The sequence below is a fragment of the Quercus lobata genome, chromosome 12 (genome assembly GCF_001633185.2).
Source record: "Quercus lobata isolate SW786 chromosome 12, ValleyOak3.0 Primary Assembly, whole genome shotgun sequence".
Classification (NCBI taxonomy): domain Eukaryota; kingdom Viridiplantae; phylum Streptophyta; class Magnoliopsida; order Fagales; family Fagaceae; genus Quercus; species Quercus lobata.
This window is the reverse complement of record NC_044915.1, coordinates 30,076,139-30,092,495: the sequence shown is the minus strand read 5'-3', so window position 1 is coordinate 30,092,495 and position 16,357 is coordinate 30,076,139. Positions and strand designations below refer to the sequence as shown.

General features: G+C 34.2%; 1 pseudogene; it reads left to right on the top strand.

The window, feature by feature from the left end:
* Positions 1-12,443, top strand: LOC115969819 (annotated as a pseudogene).
* The last annotated feature ends 3,914 nt before the right edge of the window (positions 12,444-16,357 follow it).

Genomic DNA, 16,357 nt, shown 5'->3' with positions numbered 1-16,357 from the left:
TTGTGCTACTTATTCAATGAGCACTAGTACTAGTAGAATTCCTGGGGTTACAGAAATGACTAGTGAAGTAGCACTAAAAAATCCTGAACCAAGTATGGAGCAAGTTTCTGAAGAATTCAGTGGGAAGAGAATTTTACATAGGTTCGATTCCTTGGACCACGAATCCTCCACTGTTCCCGGTCTTCATGGCCATGGCTCCAAGGTTTGCTTATATATTGCACTCTCACAAAACAAATTTCCCCTGCATAGTTACCAGCTCAAATAATTAAGTAAAAGTATTACTATTATTATAATTAACATCATCATCTAAGTAACTTTTTTTGTCACGCCACAAACCCAAAAGGTTCCAAAGCATGAGAAAAACATCTCAAAGGTACCTGAAGATTTGTTCCTTTTGGCAATTCAATCCAAATAAAATCATAACAAATACCAACATCAAGAATTATCCTAATAATTCTATTGAATATACTCTCATACAAAGTAAGTTAGAACTCTATGCAATAAATACAATAACTATTGGTTACAAAAGAATGGAGGTTTGAATAAATAATTACATAACATCAACTTGTCCCATTAGTGGAAATAAAGGAATAATCACTATTAGATACAAAATAATTGGGTCAAGCCTACTCTAAGTTATACATCATCAATTATCTTCATAACAAAACTCAGCCTCCATCAACAGTTAGTCTAACTATTGCTAGCCACCAAAAAGCTGTCTAAAAAAGATAGATGCCTACTCAGAAAAAGTTTGTAAAATAATAGAATGAGACAGAGTCCAGTAAGTAGCATAATTAATGGGAGTGAGGGAAATGCAAGTTTCATGATGATAACAATTTACAATTCATGTTTTAATTTGGGAATTTCCAAATAATTTCTACAAAACCATTTCCAAAAAGAATATGACAAGAATGAATAAAATGACATGGCACAAAGCTTCTCAAATGCTCTCATGAAACTACATACTATAATTTGTGAGCAATAACAATACAATTCCAAACCCAAGGCCACATGACAATGCCGTCATAAAAACGAAACTCATCGCTCACACACAGCCAGAACTAAATATGTCGTCACAAAGATGGAACTCATCGCCGTCACAAAGACAGAACTAATATGCCGTCACAAAGACGGAACTCATCGCCATCACAAAGACGAAACTCAATAACCATTACAAAGACAAGTGCTAAGATACCAATGTTACACAGACTATAGTATCTAGCTAGGTAATCATCTAATCACATGTCACAGCTCATGGGTAGAACATAAAGATCTCACAAATTACCTTTAATTCAAAATACATAATTCACTTCCAAGTAGTTTCATAAAATATTTGAATGCCCAAGATATTCACAAGGTTCTCAAAGCCTTCAACTCATTTCTTGTCAAAAAGATTTTGTGCTAACTTCCCAAATAACATAGATCAAGATAAAACATCTTTATATTTTTGTAGATAATGCAATAAATCCATAAAATTCATTCTCAAGAATTTAATCAAGATGCTAGTCTTTTCCATGCTAACAAATCATGCAATTCCCCATATGCAATAAGAATATGCACTTTCATATATAATCATAAATAGTAGGGTCACAACACAACACTTTTTAGAAAAACATAGTTTCACTGTTAATTTTCCCAGAATGTGTTTAATCCAAAATAAATGTTTATGCAACATGGTTATTTTCTAAAAATCCCATTAAAAAAATACTTACCTCACAACCCGCAAAAGCCTAATTGTTCAAGATCCAAATGAAATTAGCTAGAATTTAAACAATACCAAGCAAACCTATCAAAATAAGCATAAAGTTTGAAATTGTATCTAGTTATCTATTAGAAATTCCTAACTAAGAAATTAATTAGGCAAGCCTAGTATTTAACCTCACAAATAATGTATTTCACTTCCAAAATTTCTCAACAATTTTGTTACAAGGCATTAACTCTATCTTATCATCATGTCATTCCAAGCTTCACCTTTACTATAAGAGATCCTAACACTTTATGAATTTCTCCCTCAATATACATGTCATTCTCAAGAGACCCACAAAACAACATCATATATAACAATACCCACCATTATAAACCCCAAATGTAAATCCTCCATTAGCTCCAAATACACAATAAAAATTAGATTCATCAACTATTTCACATTAGAAAGTCAAACTCCCAAATCTTCACCACTTAGCTAACCATCATTGCAAAAATCATAAACCCACTCATCAAGTACATCCACTAAGACCAAAACTTATACATAAAAACACATAAATATCACTTTTAATGCTCATAAATTACATGCGTATTATTATTAAAGCTTAGATAAACATAACTTCAAGCAAAAGCATATAAACCCACAAAAAGATTAGAAATTTTACTTTAAATAGTAGAGGTGAGTGAGCCTTACCGTTTTCCTATGGAGTTTTCCGGTGATCTTGCTGGAAAAATGGTGGTGGAAGAGGTGAGGAGTGGTACCGGCGGGAGAATAAGGGAGTGTGAGTGTTTGTGAGGAAAATGGAGAGAAAAGAAGGATGTGAAGGACCCTTGGTTGACCGGGCAAATAAGGAGTTGATAGAAAAAACATTGTATTTTTCAGTTCACAAAAATTGGTGATTACGTGAGATTCTTTAGAACTATCACATATAGTAAGGATATTAAGAAATCATTAATTACTTAATATCCTTACTTAATATCTTAAGTAATCACAAATTACTACTCAAACCTAGTGACAATACTAGTTCCATAAAAGGGTGAATTTGGGTTAATCCACTCCCTCTCTTTAGGATTAAGATTTTTCAGAACACTGGTGATATTTGAAAAGAACAATGATGGTTGTGCTTTATTAGTCAAGACAACTATACATTTTAATTTAATTGGAAAAAAAATGTAATATACTCCATGTTTTGCCTTGCATGTCACTTATGTGTTACAAATAAGGGGATATTTGTGAGTGTGTGGTGTGTGGTGGGGAAAATGAGGGGTAGGTGGGTCAAGTGTGGCTCCTTAAAAATCTGAACCTTTTTTTTTTATTGGGCTGGGCTGTTACATTTTTGGACCTCATTTGTATTATTAATAGTTACCAAGTCAATTGCCTGATTTTTTTTTTGGGCTGCTTTGAGAGTTGAGGAGAATTTTTGGGTTCGAGTAGCTGTGAGCTATTGCATGGCTTGGAAACTAGGACAAAACAAAAATAATAGTTTCAGGTCTAAATTTGACTGATTGGTTATATTCTTTTTAATTTTTCAGGCTGTGGGGCGGTCAGTGATATTGCATCTAGCATTCCAGAGCATAGGAATTGTATATGGAGACATTGGTACTTCACCACTATATATGTATGCAAGTACTTTCACTAATGGCATCAAGCACAACGATGACATTTTGGATGTTCTTTCTCTGATCTTTTATACCCTCACTTAAATCCCTCTGTTTAAGTACGTTTTCATTGTCTTACAAGCCAATGATAATGGCGAAGGTAAAATCTAAGAATCCCCCTTTTTTGTCTTTGGTTTTTTGTATGTATGTATATAATCATGCAAAGCAATTATTTATCTATGTTCTCCCTAAAAACAGAACCTTATTGTGCGGTTACATTTTTTAGGAGGGACGTTTGCTTTGTACTCTCTTATATGCCGATATGCTAAGGTTGGTTTGATCCCAAATCAGCGAGCTGAGGACCAGGAGGTCTCTAATTTCCAGCTTGATGTACCAAGTAGTTGTCAGTGGATAGCGTCGGTGGTTAAGGCTAAGCTGGAAAACAGCCAGTTTGCCAAGTTCTTTCTATTGTTTGCTACAATGCTTGGTACTTCCATGGTGATTGGGGATGGTGTCCTCACTCCTTGCATGTCAGGTATGTTAATCTTCCATATGTTACGCTGCAACTCTTTAAATGCATAAAGTGTTTGAGGGGTAGAGAAGGTAGAGGTTCGAGCTATAAGATTAGAAATGTGTGATATATATGATGGTATCTGCGACTTAGGTTTTTTAGTAAGCTAGGTATTTTTTTCATATGGAACAAATTTTGAATTCCTATTCTTTCTAGCTAGTGAAGGAAAATATAGTGTGAAATCTTTTTTACAAATTGAAGACATGGTCACGATATTTAAGTAATAGTACTATTTGTTGGATAGGCTTGGGCTTATACCTCTCAGACTTCGTATACTTTTCTCTTCCTAAAATTATGACGAAAAATAAAAGTCAAAAAGAGATAATAAACAAGTTGTAGTGGATTTGACAAATAAAAATAAAGTTAAATTATGACTATGTTTTTACTTTCAATTGTGAAATTATTTTCAATTGTGAAATTATGTATCAAATAGAAACTTGTTATTAAAAAAAAAAAAAAAAAAGTATCAAATAGAAACTTAGGGCCCATTTGGTTTAGAGGTGTCTTAGTTTTCATAACTCAATACTCACTTTTCATAACTCAAATTCAAAACCCATAACTCTTAAATCAAACTCCACTATCACTCAAAAAATCCAACACTTTTGTTTGGTCACAAAACTTAGTCATGTATCTCAGTTTTTAACTTCACTTTTTGCCAAAATGATGGACTCACCCATTGACACTGCACAGAAGAATACGGTTGCAACCCGCGTCCCTTTTCTTTTCTGCTCTTCAAACCCAGCTTCACCGAAACCCAGCTCCACCACCACCAACGGCAAACCCAGAAATCCACAACCACAACCACCACTGCCAACAGCCCTTAACACAACCACAACCTCCACCAAAAAATCCAAATGAATCAAAAATCCAAACCCACAAATAGCCCTCAACCAAAACCATAACCTCCACCAAAAAATCCAAGCCTCAAACCACCACAACCACAACAAAAAAACCCAACTCCAAATCCTTAGATCGGAGACCCAAACTCAGCCATCTCTACCATCATCGCTTGAAGAAAAAAAGAAGAAGAAGAAGAAGAAGCTAAGAGAAGAAACCAGAGTGAAGAACAAAGAAAGAAAGAAAAGAAAAAAGAAAAGAGAGAAGAAACTAAGAGCAAAAACCCACCTTGAAGAAGAAAAGAAACAAAAGGGAAAAAAGGAAAGAAAAAGAAAGAAGTAAAAGATTCGGCCTGGGCTCAGTCTGATCTCAAGGTTCATGTGTCACGAGGTCGGTGAAGCTTCCGATCTCGAGGTCCGCGTGTCTCACGATCCGGCTTGGGCTCAGTCTGACGTCGTTTCTCGAATCCCCTATTGCCGGCGAAACTTCCGATCTCTGGTCTTGCTCTCTCTCTGATGCCACACAAAAAAGAGAAGGAGAGCTCTAGGTCTGTGAGAAGATAGAGCTCTGGGTAAAAGAAAAAAAAATGAAGAAGGAGAAGTGACAAAGAAGAACGGGTTGGAGAGAGATCAAGTAGTGATGGGACAATACAGAAGTTGTAGGCTCCACGAGGTCTTCCATTTTATGGAATTGCCATTGAGTTTGAGTTTGAGAAACAGAAAACAACATTTTCTTGTTTCCGGTTTTCATCACTCACTCAACCCAAATTGAGTTTGAGTGATGAAAATAGGGAGAGGAAATCAAGCCAAACACTCAGTTCTCAGTGGGTCCCAAGCAATTCTCAGTTTGAGTGATGAGAACTGAGTCATATGACTCAAAACAGGGCTAATCCAAACATGGCCTTAGTATGTTGAAGGATTTCTATTTGGGAGGCTTAGCCACACTTCCGTTATTGTCATTGTTGCCAATTTCTTAGAAAGTGAATAAGCAGAGTTTCGTAATTTAGTAGCTCATTGCTTTGTATGACTTTTTGACTTACAAATTGCAATTTTAATCTTTTTTCCCAATTTATTGGTAGTTTTACCTGTCGTGGGAGGGATCAGGAAAGCTACAACTGAAATCACAGAAGGTACCCCACAATCAATAATGTTTACTTTGTTATTTTTTACCTCCCTTGTTACAAGTTGTTGGGGGCCTTTTTTTTTGCGCGTAGCCACGTGCCTTTGGAGGTGTGACTTTGCTAGGCCCGGATTTGTTTTGGGGAGGTCAACCCGAAACTCAACATTGGGCCGCATAGACCAATGGCTATCGGTGTATTTTTAAGCCTACAAAATAGATAAAACCCAAAGTCTTAGAATCATGATAATGGTTGAAATAAATAAATAATATGCTTAGCATAATAGCTTTGATTAAATGGTGAGTTGATACGTTGTTATTATGTATATTGAGTGATGTCTAAGTAATATATGTCCATTGGTGGTATATCAATTTATTAATATGTATGTTTATTATTAGTGAGACCATGTTTATTAAATGATGAGATAATGGTAAAATGATAATGAGTTAACATATACTCAATAATGTAATTTCAAAGATGGAGAAAATATTGACTTATCTTCTGACTCCAGTCGTGTAGCATCACTTTGTTCTTCATGTGATTTGTTGCTCCAGCCGTATAATGTTGGTGAGCTTCATGGTTTGTGGCTCTAGCCTTATAGTGTTAATGAGCTAATAAGATTCTAGCAATATAATGACATTAGTTGAGTGGTATAATAATAATGAACAAAATATACTTGATAATATAAGTTTGAAGGTAAAATATAATGACTTATCTTCATCGTTTGGGGCTCCAATTGTAACATCAGTGGACTTAGAATTTCAGCAACCTTCAGACTTTGCAGCTCCAGCCGTACAACACCAGTGGACTTAACATTTCAGCATCATGGTGAAGTGAATCATTTCATGGTGACTACATGTTTAAAGGGGAAAAATGGGTGCAACTGGAGGGAGAGAGAGTATGTCCAGCCGTGTGCATAGGTTAAGTTTATCCCCTTTCATCATACACTTAAATGACTTTCCCCATGCAATACTCTTTTAGTTTTTAGTCAAATATGAGTAATATTGCCTTCCATAAGAAGGGCTTTTGATTTTATAAGTTTTTGCCTTTTATAAGAAAGGACTTTTAGTAATAAGTTCTTGGAAGAGTGTTTGATATATTTTAAGATGTGTGGAGATGGTAAGGAATATGTATATATTGTGAGATATGGTGTTTGTAATATGTATGAGAATTATATGTAGATACTTTGTCGGACATGGATCTTATATATGTATAATTTGTGAGACATGGAGCTTAGAGATATATGAGAAGTATGTATGGGTTTTTTGTGAGGAATGTGTTTTGTAAAATAAATGGAAGTATGAGATAGATAAATGAAGGTTAAATGTAGTAAAGGTTGCTGTTGAGATTGTTTTTTGTATTATGACATTGGTTATGTTGCTTTCTAAGAAGGGGGATTTTGTATGAGAAATAAAGAATGAGATGGAGATGTGTTTTGGGCAGCAAAAATGATGAAGTTTTAGAATAACGGAGTGTGGGAAAGATGAGTAATGGATAATGGTATGTTGTAACACGTATGTTGTGTTGTTATCTATGAAGAGAGGTTTTGTAAGAGGGATGAAGAAAGATATAAGGATCTTTTAGAGATACGATAGCAAGATGAATGGAGTTTCAGAATATTGAAGATGAGAGAGGGCTAGTGTGTAATGGTGTACTCTAAGAAGAGATATTTTTGTAAGGGAGATGGAGAAGTGTAAAAATGTGTATTTTGCAGCAAAATGAGTGAAGTTTCTGCATAAGAGGGTGAGATGGATCCGAGAGGGTAGAGATCAGAGAGGGAGATCAGAGAGAGGGTAGAGATCAGAGAGGGAGATTAGAGAGAGCTCAAAGAGAGAGCTCCTTGGTGTGTGGCTTGGTCCTCTTTTTATAGAGCCAAGCTATGTAACTAGATCAGAACTAGTTGAAGGGAAACTTAGCAAATCAGGAAAAAAACTTTGACAAAGTAAGTGGTCTTTTGTTTTTTGGCCAAAAGAAGAAAGTTTAAGACTTAATGGCTGAAGTTATAGCTGTAACAGCTGTCAATCATAGCTATTACAGTTGGATGATGTCATCCAAATGACATCATTTGCTTGGAGGAAAGTATATGGCATTAAATTCATGATTTGACTAAAGATGGTGAGATTAGTTTTATGAGATTTTTCTGGTACCACAGCTGGAGCTACTGCAGAATGTGCTGCAACTGTTTCAGCTTCTGCAGAAGGTGTTTCTTTGTAGCAAAATGAGTGAAGTTTCTGCATAAGAGGGTGAGATGGATCAAAGAGGGCAGAGATCAGAGAGGGAGATCAGAGAGAGGGTAGAGATCAAAGAGGGAGATCAGAGAGAGGGTCCAGAGAGAGAGAGCTTAGAGAGAGCTCAATGAGAGAGCTCCTTGGTGTGTGGCTTGGTCCTCTTTTTATAGAGCCAAGCTATGTAACTAGATTAGAACTAGTTGAAGGGAAACTTAGCAAATCAGGAAAAAAACTTTGACAAAGTAAGTGGTCTTTTGTTTTTTGGCCAAAAGAAGAAAGTTTGAAACTTATTGGCTAAAATTATAGCTGTAACAGCTGTCAATCACAGCTGTTACAGTTGGACGATGTCATCCAAATGACATCATTTGCTTGGAGGAAAGTATATGGCATTAAATTCATGATTTGACTAAAGATGGTGAGATAAGTTTTATGAGATTTTTTTGGTACCACAGCTGGAGCTACTGCAGAATGTGCTGGAACTATTTCAGCTTCTGCAGAAGGTGTTTTTGCTTCTGCTGGAGCTGTCTGCAGTTTAGCTGGAGCTGTTACAGCTTCTGCAGAAGTTGTTGTAGCTTCCGCTGGAGCCGTTTTTGGTGTTTTCGGCTAAGTTTTCTTTTTTTGAAAATATATTTGATGAAGTTTTAGAGATGTAATCATGGTCTTTTTGTATCTTAACCAAATCTTGGAGAGTAAGGAGAGCATTTTAATGCTAGATATGAGATATTAATATATATTTATCCATGTGCTTGGAATTGATTTAGATGATAATAATATAATTGATATGAAATACTTATATTATATGATGAACATTAATTTTTATATAAAGAGCATGGAGAGTTTTATCATTTTAAGTGTTATGTGATATGAGAGGCTTACCCAAATGTTACCTATTACACACTGACCCGTCAGAGTTCAGGGAATTGGGGAACACACACCAAGCAACATGCTTTCCTTTATCAACTTTGAACCATTGGAGCTTTACTGAACATACTTCTTGGCCCTCCAAACCACAACTCCCAAAATTCCCTCGATGAGACTCATGAGCTTTGATCATGAGCCAAAAAATGAGATGATGTGCTATGAGCTTGAACCATGAGCTTTGACGCCATTTTGTCTAAATATGGGCTCTTTTGGGCTTTGGAAGAGATTTTTCCAAAATCCATGATAGTGTTGACGTGGTGCGGGTTTCCAGTGAAATGAAGCTATGTGGTGTGAAAAATTTGTCCTCAACACAAGTTATTTATATTACTTTTTTTTTGGTCCTATACAGATATGATTGTTTGGATTTCAATTGCTATCTCGATCTTCTTGTTCATGGTTCAAAAATTTGGAACTAACAAAGTGGGCTATAGTTTTGCTCTCATAATTTGTTTTTGGTTCGCATTAATCAGGGGTATTGGCCTTTTCAATTTCATCAAATTTGATCCAACAGTAATCAAAGCTTTAAATCCACAATACATTGTTCAATATTTCCAGAGGAACAATAAAGAAGCTTGGGTTGCTCTTATTTGATTGTGTACTAAAAGTCTAAAACCTACAAAAGTAAGTTTGTATCTAAAAAAAAAAAAAAAAAAAAAGACTTTAAAAAACTATACATGATTAAATAAGCTAAAAGAGTAAAAGCTAATTTTCAGTATATACAAATTATTTTTTGAATTGAAATCATGTCTTGAAGTCTTAGTTTCAATTCAAAAATTGAAGAACCAAAGAATGTCTAACAAATTAGGAGAATTGTAAAAGGTTTAAATTTGAATTGAAATTACAACTTTAAGACATGATTGCAATTCAAAAAGAGAATTATGTGTACTTCATGTGTAATAGGGCCATGTATAATAAACAGTGCCCTAGAGTAAAACTAAAAATTTAATATAAAATCACCTTTACTTGGAATTATGTGAAGATTTTGTTAATGAAGTATAATTATAATAATTTGTAGGAACGGAAGCTCTATTTGCTGATGTTGGGCACTTCACAGTTAGGTCTATTCAATTAAGTATGTGCTCAGTGATCTACCCGGCTCTCATATTGGCATATAGTGGACAAGCAGCCTTCCTTCGCAAGCACAATGATCTTGTCAAAGAAAATTTCTTTAAGTCCATACCAGGTAGAAAAAGAGTGTTTTTGCCTTAAATTTTCTCATGAATGCTTTGGTTCATGTATATGTCCATAATGTCTATTGTTCAATATTTATATAAAATGTATGATTTACTAGCTAATTGAGTTGGCTATTTGTGATGCAGAACCTTTGTATTGGCCAATGTTTGTGGTGGCCATATTGGCATCAATAGTAGCTAGTCAAGCCATGATTTTAGGGACTATCTCTATAGTCCAACAATCTCTCTCACTAGGGTGTTTCCCTCGAGTGAAAATTGTGCATACATCAACTAAGTATGAAGGACAAGTTTACATACCATAAGTCAATTACCTTCTTATGTTGGCTTGTATAAGTGTCACTTTGGCTTTCAAGAACACCGAAAAGATTGGCAATGCATATGGTAACCCATCTCCCACATATCAATTTGAATCTTATCAATAGTAGCTAGACTTGGTTTTTGTTGTTTTATTGGTTTGAATTTTTTGTCCACATGTTTGGTGGTTGAATTTGGCTATTCAATAAAGAATAAACATAGAAGCTAATGAATACACTACAAGAAAAAAGGTCTGTTACAATGGGAAAAATCGTTGCAATAACTACAAAGTTGTTATTGCAACATTGAAAAAGTTATTGCGAGCCGTTGTAATAAACTTCGAGGCAATAAGTCTACGCAACACAAAGATTTCATTGCAATAAATTCTACATATTGCAACAAACAGGTTGATGCAATAACTTCTTTATTGCAATAAATAACTTTGTGGCAATAATTTACTACTTCAAAGGTTTTGTTGTAATACGTGAAAAATGTTGTAGCTTATTACAACAAACAGCTTCATTGCAATAGGTTGAGTTATTTTATTTTATTATTAATTTTTCTATTACCCTGTCTTGCAATATACATATTATAAGACAATATAAACATTATATTGAGGAATTAAAACAACAAATTAAAGATACAAATTAAAAAAAAAAAATGCAAAACTCAAAGTACTCCATCAAATTAACATGTCCAAAAACACAAATATATACATAATATGTTGAGTTTACGATCAAACACATGAAACAAGTCTTTTTTCACCTATTACAACAATATATTTTGATGTGAAATAAGTGGTTGCTTATTGCAACAACATATTTCAAAATAAAATAAGGTTTAGTTATTGCAACAACACATTTAGATGTAACAAGGTAATTCTTGCAACAATCTTAATTGATGTAATAAATTTAAGTTACTATTACAACAAAAAACAACCCATAGATGCAATAGTATATATATTACCCCAATTATTTTTGTTGTTGCAATATTACTTGTTGTAATGTTAACTTCCTTTGCATGCAGGGATAGCAATGGTATTTGTTCTGACTCTTACATTAGCTTTCCTAGTGCTAATCATGATCATGATATGGAAATCTCACATACTTTTAGTTATCTCCTATGTTCTTATCATCAGTAGTGTGGAGCTTTTCTATTTAAGCCCAGTCTTCTATAAGTTTACTTAAGGAGTATATCTTCCCTTGGCCTTTGCTGCAGTAGTAATGACCATAATGTATATTTGGAATAATGTGCACAGAAGAAAGTACTTTTATGAGCTTGACCACAAAGTCTCTTTAGGGAAGCTTAAGGACAGATGCAGACACAAATTTATGTCGAATGCCTGGGTTGGCCTTGTTCTACTCAGAGCTTGTTCAAAGCATCCCACCCATTTTCAAGCACTATGTGGTAAATGTTCTTGCATTGCATTCAGTCCTTGTCTTCGTCACCATCAAGTCACTACCTATTGGCAAGGTTCCAATTGAAGAGCGTTTCCTATTCCGTCGAGTGGAGCCTAAAGATGAAAATGTGTTTTGATGTGCTGTGTGGTATGGAACACAGATCCATGTTTTGAGGAAGAGCCTTTTGAGAATATGTTAGTTGAAAGATTGAAGGAGTATATTATAAACAATTTTTGGTTCTCTCAATGTAAACTAAATAGTGGTGAAAATGATGGTGAACTAGATGTTGGGTTTGCTAATGGAGAGGATGCAAATAATTATGTAAAGGATGTTGATGAAGAGAAGCTGCAAGAGCTGTTAGAGAGTGAGATTGAGGCTTTCAACCAAGCATTGCGTGTTGGTATTGTTCACTTGATTGGTGAGAATGAAGTGGTTGTAGGCAAAGGAGCAGGTATAGGAAAGAGATTTTTGATAGACTATGCTTTCAATTTCTTGAAGAAAAATTTGAGACAAACTGAAAATGTATTTGACATTCCTCACAGGCACATGCTAAAAGTGGGCATGACTTATGAGCTTTAGAGCATGTTATGAAAAAGGTGTAGGTGCATAAGCAAGATAAGGTCTCTATGTCAATATATATGCCTTTTCTTGAATTAGTATAGATTTATTCATATTGTAACTGAAATGTTGGCTATGAAGTTTCCATTTTCCACTGATATGCAGTAAATCCCCTGCCCCATCCTATAATCCCAGGGGATTGTGCAGATCTTGCAAAGTGTGGAATTTAAATTAAATGTATGTAATGGTAATAGAAAGGTCCATTTTTATATCTATTTTGTAGTCACATATTATTTGGTTCTACATTAGTTTCACTTAATTCTACTTTGGAATGCAACCCTCATTCTAGACTTGGTTTTCTGCAGCTATAACCAACATTAAAGAGATTGGAAAAGTAACATGCTTTTAGAAACAAAAGGAAATAGCAAAAAGAAAAGAAAAGAAGACATTGTGTTACCATAAGGTTTAAGGTTTTTGACAACTGCACATCCCCAACTAAGATTGGATTGTTGTGTATCTTTGAGAGAGAGAGAGAGAGAGAGAGAGAGAGAGAGAGAGAGAGAGAGATGTGTGCATATAATATGACAAGTACAACTCAATTACAATAGCCATCATCCAATTTTCACACTACTAAATTTTTGGAGTCCTTTAGTAAAAGTCAAGACTACTAAAAATGTTTTTAAGCCAATTTATTCTTGAATTTTACTAAGGATTAATTTGTACTAATTAAATAGCGCAAACTCTTTTGAGATCCAAATTATGGTCAATAGATGTCAAAACACGTGTTTTGTGAAAAATGCTTTAAAATGGCGAACTTAACTAATTTTAGGCTAAATCTAGAGTGGACCAAGTTTAACTACGTTTTAACTAAAAATTCGACTGTATTGCAAGGGCACAAAATTTACCTTGGTGTTGCAATGAGCAACAACAATCTATTCTTTTTACTTCACCAGGAGAAGAAAGAGTCACCAAAAAGAAAGCAACACCTTGTACTTTGTCTGTCTTTGTCTTTTTTAATAATAAAAAAGAAGAAGACAAAGACAGGTGGAGTCAAGATTTTCAATTATGAGCGTCTTTCTATCAAATTTTTAATGTCAAAGAAATTACTAGAATGATTACCAATCCTAAATAAGTATTATTAATGAGAAGTGATTAACCAGAGGAATAACAATTCAACCAAACAATATGATATCATATTGAGAATTTCTAAATTCTAACATTCAAATGGGCCTAATGTATAGTAATAATGATTACTAAACTAATACCATTTATCCCAAAAAAGTTACAAAGTGATGTTTGTTCACTTGTTGTTGGCTTTGTTTTTGACTTTTTTTTTTTAAATGAAGTTTCATCCTTATTCAAAAAAAAGAAAAAGAAAAAGAAAAAAAGAGTAATTAGAGGTTGCGATATATGACGCACATTTTTGGGCTAAATCTTAAGGGTCATTATTTTAATAACCCAAACCCATTGGGCCCAACTAGAAAAAATGACACCACATGCCTTGAGCCCAAATAAATATCAAATTTTAGCATATGGATGGAATATCAATAGAGGTTTTGTAGTTGGATCAGATTTTGGCCTTGGATCTGACAAAATTTTGGCATAGCTTCTGTAGTTGGAATTTGGAAATGACTAAATTTTAGCAAAGCTTCCACTATCATACCAAAATTCTCCCAAAAATGGCTCACATTCTAAGGACATTCGCATCAAATTTGTAACAAAATACCTATTTTACCCTCTAATAAAAGACAACTTTATCTATTTTTACTAACTCATTCAATTATACACCACAATTCTTATTTTTACATACATCCTAGTAAAATAATATAAACTAATCTTCTCTCTCTTTCTTTTCTTCCTCTCTATCTCTCTGTCTCCATTGTGAGAATAAAAAATATTATTTAATTTTTAGCAACTTGCTATAGTAAGTTGGCATATTGTAGCAATTTGGTATAATTTTCTACATATGACAACCTGGATGTTACATGTTTTTAAGGGTTTGAGTTGTAAAATAGCAATTTACCAATGCTAATGCTCTATCACTGACACTCAAATATTTATTTTGAAAGGGCAAAATTTAGATACAATGTTTAGGTGCTGTTCCTTAGATTCCTCCTATAAGATTTTGCCATGTAGATTTTTTTCTCATGAGATAGAAGTGTATTTTTTTAGTTAAGTAGTCACATGACTGAATTTTAAAAGGAGAATGTAAGTAATAGCATCTATCTAAATTTTGTCATATTTTGAAAACTACCCAAAACTCCCTTAAAAATTATTACCCAGAGAACTATTATGTTACCCAAGAGTTTAAGAGATAATGTTGACATGTGGGTTATTATTTATAGAATTTTTGAAAATAGGATCCATGTTAGAATCAGCATCATATTGCATAAATCTACATCATCACAATTTGCACACGATGAAGCTGATTCTCCAATTGTCTCATGCAACCTGATATGTCGAGAGAATCAACATCATGCTAATAGATTTTCCTTGGTAATTCACATGCAAATTTCTCCTTTTTCCTTATTTTGACCACAAGTTTTAGGAGCTTTGGTGGGGCGGGGTGTTACCTAGAGATGACAATTTAAACTTGCACCCATAAGTACTTGTCTCACTCATTATTAATGGGTGGGCTTTATCCGTCCTGCATAACAAATGGGGTGGGGATGAGGGTTAACATTTTCTCCCGCACTCACCACGTTTATATTGAAATAATTAAAAAAATATTTTTATAACTTTTTAAATAAGACATACATATGTATTTTTAGCCTTTTAATTTTAAATTTATGATATTTTTTATATTGTATGATGATGATGATGATGCTACTTCTTCTGATGATAAGGATGATGGAGATGCTAGCTCTTCCAGTGCTGACGACATGTCTACTTGACACTCTTACCCTTTGTCACTCATGACAAAAAGGGGGAGTAGTTTTGGTTATGAGAGTAGTCATAGTTAGGAGGAGGGTTAGTATAGGAGATTTTTGTTAGAGGGAGAGTGCACATTGAGGGATGTAGTGAGGACTTGATTTATTTCTTTTCTTTTCTTTCTATTTGAGATACATTATTCTTGTACATGGGTCTTGTGACCGTTATTGAAATACATTGTTCTTATTTTTCCTTATATAGTGATGTATGTTTTTCTTTTCACCTATCTCTCCATGTGTTGTTTCTTTTCTTTCTTTATACACTTGTTTTTTATATTATGTATGGAATCTATTATTTATGTTTCACACTAAGATGCTGTGATGAGTTTTGTTTAAAGTGTTTCAGAAATACATGTTGTCAAAGTCTTTCTTACCATAGACTCTCTTTTTGCAAAATTTTTCAAGAGTTTGTGTTAGGATAGATTTTATTGTACTCAACAAGTGAATATGAGTTGAGTGATTTATGACTTTTCTCATATCTCATTTGTTAGTTGTAGTTTTGTCACGGATTGCCAAAGGGGGAGATTGTTAGGACATATGTGATTCACTTGTTAGGAACATATGTCACTATTTTATGTAATTGGCTAATCCTTTAACAAAACACACTTTACTTGTATTTGGGTAGATCTAGGATGTGTTTAAAACTTCAAGACCTTATTTCAAGTTCAAGTGTTAAAACCATGCAAGTTTGTCCAAGATTCAAGTGAGAAAAGTGCTGTTCGTTAAAGCTCGATAGCTAGCTCGACAGCTAGCATCTATCGAGCTTTGAAGAGCTGTTCCAGCTCGTGGCTCAACAGCAACTCGACAAATAGGGTATCTGTTGAGGTTTATGAAGTTCAGTTTTTCAGGACTGTTTTTCATTCAATTCGTGATTGTATGTTTGGGCTTTCTTTTCTCACAACCCTAGACATATAAAAGGTTATTTTAAGGGCCGTCAAAGGTGACACAAGTTGCATAAGTGTTGAGCAAAGTTTGTTCAAGGAAACTGTGACCGGAGACAGAATT